The sequence below is a fragment of the Gnatocerus cornutus genome, chromosome 8 (assembly GCF_029298725.1).
Source record: "Gnatocerus cornutus isolate USDA-ARS CGAHR chromosome 8, icGnaCorn1.1, whole genome shotgun sequence".
Lineage (NCBI taxonomy): Eukaryota > Metazoa > Arthropoda > Insecta > Coleoptera > Tenebrionidae > Gnatocerus > Gnatocerus cornutus.
Window position 1 is genome coordinate 2,093,390 of NC_142240.1, and position 3,060 is coordinate 2,096,449.

A 3,060-nucleotide genomic window follows, 5' to 3' on the forward strand; every position below is an offset into this window, starting at 1 on the left:
CAAAGTCCAAAATGCGCTTCAAAAACGAAAAATCGTAAGCCATATACCGGGTATATGCGTAGCGTAGACCCTTAAGACAAGACTGTAGACATTTTGTACAGATTTAAAACTATAAAAAAATACGAGTAAGTTATGAGTAAAATAAATTCAAATGTGAGCATTTTAAAATTTGCTGAAACGGACTTGGTTCACTTTTTATCCGAACCCCCAATTGAAATTAGGGTGCCATTTTTTGCGTATTTCCTCTCAGGTACAGGTGCTTTTCATTCCCATTACAAATTAACTACCCCCTTCTTAAAATTTTACATGAATGCAATATGTAGATTTCGCCAATTTCGTTTTGCTGCCAACTGTAGCAGTAAAAGGTTCGTAGTGCAAAGTAAAAATGTCCTTTTCTGGAATTTTACATCGAGAAAGCAAGGTACGTAAAATTAATTACATTCATTACATTAATTTATGATTGGTTGTTGTCGTTTTTTTACCTATATGAGATTTTTTTAGAAACAAGCAATTTTCGCCAAATTAGAAAAAGAATTTCTTTTATTTGGAATTCAGGAATCGTACCATAATATACAGGAAATTAAAGAGGATATCTTTAACATGCCTGATGATTTTTCATTGGCCCATTGTGTGGCGGAAGATCTACGAATGGGCCGGGGGATTGCGGTGGCTTTCCGGTAAGATGAATTTTACAATTCTCTCGTTAATATTAATATTTTAGAGAAGAATTTGGCGTCGTTGAGGTCCTGCAGCGTCACGGTCAACGGACTGGCGGAGTAGCTGAGTTGAGCTTTCCAATGCGTAGTATTTTTTATTTAATCACTAAAAAATATTCCCCCTGGAAACCAACATACTACTTTTCTGTTCTCTAATGGAGTTGCAGGATCTCAATGTGGAAGAAATTTGGCCAATTTGGCCATTCCCCTCATATAGTGCGGACTCGACGGACTAGAATGGCCGAAAGTAAAGTTCATGTTGAATTTTGTGTTTTTTAATACAAGTGTTCGCTTTACAGTATGCAGGCCATGATAGGGGTAAGTTAAAAAAATGGCCTACTGTTATACGCCAAAAATATAATGAACTGTTCAGCGGATTATCATCAGGATATGGACGCAAAACTTTCTGAAAAATGGTTTTCTAAAATTCCCCAAAACTTCCGCCAAACTCCGTTGTAATGGACAACGCCCCATACCATTCTAGTCAAATTTTAAACTTTTTGTTATTAATTTAGTAGAAGATAGCGACGAGTCTGTAAGTGATTTTGATTCCGATTAATTGTTTCAATTGTTTGTTTTTTTTAATATACAAATTATACCAATCAGGAATTTATTTTATTTACTAAATTTTAAAATGAAAGGAGAAAAGCAAAAACTCGGACTACCTAAGAACTAATTTATGACAGGGTTCTTTTACAACCTCGAAACCACTGCTATTACTTGCGGTAATCGTTATTGCAGGGCCATAATAACGAGTCTCAACTTGGAAAAGTATATATTGAAGAATATGCAGAAAACACTGCAATTATTTTATCATCATTAACTTAACATCATTAAATTACTCTCCTGACAAAAAACTTCTGTGTGCTGTGACTCAAAGACCAAAGACAAAACACGTCTTCTGTTTCTTTTTTCCGAACTCTAATTTTCAATTACCTAATCTATTTAATACCTCGATTGTTTTCTGAAGACATGCGAATTGCCAAACCTACTTTTGTACCAAGAAGGATGAACCTAATGTGTATAAGGATCTACCTGGTTTTTTAAATCAACTAAAATTCATAAACAGACTAATTGCAAACCATTAAAAAAGTTTGCTTCACGATGTCGATAATAATGCCGTAGAAAGATTCAATTCAAATGTGACAAAATTCAACACAAGACAAGATGCAAGATTCAAGATTGTCGGTGATGGAATTAGTAGTGCGTTTAAGAAAATTCAAGCAGCAAGACCAACATACAACATGGGCCAACATATTTTATTGAAAAAATTGAGTGTAGAAACCATGTTTTAAAAAATTGTTTTACAAAATTGCGCAAATCTTTGAAAATGTTTGCGGACAAATATATCTTCCTTTCTACATCCACGTAGCACTCTCACTACTACCTCGGAGACATACAAATTAAATATACTTTATTAGTTGTAGTAAGTGCGATTAGATTAAGAAAAAATGAAAATTTGTCATACTCAGAAAAAATAAAACAAAACCAGCAGAAGCAGTGCAAAACTTTAGCGTCCACCTCGAGAAACGTCAAATAAACTATAAAAAACACCATAAAATACAAACTTAAACAAGAGTTTGAACAAGTAATTTGTTGTTTGATAGTGACATTGTTCACTTTGTTATAAACAGTATGAAAATAAAACAGAACCCTCGTAACTGCGCAGAAAAACTACGCAGCTAGCTTAAGCATGGGTTTAAAGTTGTTACTTCTCAAAAGTTCTATTGGAAAAACTGATAGAAATGAACGGTTTTTTTCATTTTAACGTACTTTGTTTATTTTATGATACAGACTAGCTATTTAGACCCTGCACTGACTATTTTGACGTACTCTTTGAATTTAACAGACCCGATACAGGAGAATTTTAACCTACGTCTGTTATTGCGATTGTGAACCAGCCATGGAGGTAGGTCTTCTGACCCGAAAGTAGGCTGTTGTGATCGTGCGCGTGACATCGACTTAAATTCAAACAAAGCAAATAAAAAAATTACATTATTTCGTTGTAACAATCGTATAAACGCTACAAAAATAAAAATGTCTTGTTTTTGGTTTCATAGCACCTTTAGATGCAACATCTGGCTTCAAGATGTACTGCGAAAACCCCATGAGCAGGCAAAGTTTGGGTCAAAGATGATAATATGCAAAATATTTATAATCAAAACGTGCTGATTTTCTTTTTTATTTCATTACAAGAAAGTAAGTTATTTTGATCTAGAATTTGTGTTCATTATTGTGGTTGTGCTTGGTGCATCTAGTTGATTCTCTACCTTACTTTGTCGAGAACTCCTAGAATTACAGAAAACATTAAGAAGGTTTAATTGCATATTTGGAGCATTATCCT

General features: G+C 33.9%; 1 pseudogene; it reads left to right on the top strand.

Annotated features, from left to right (window-relative positions):
* Positions 1-315: 315 nt before the first annotated feature.
* On the top strand, positions 316-1,221 carry LOC148169365 (ADP-ribose glycohydrolase OARD1 pseudogene; annotated as a pseudogene).
* Positions 1,222-3,060: the final 1,839 nt, after the last annotated feature.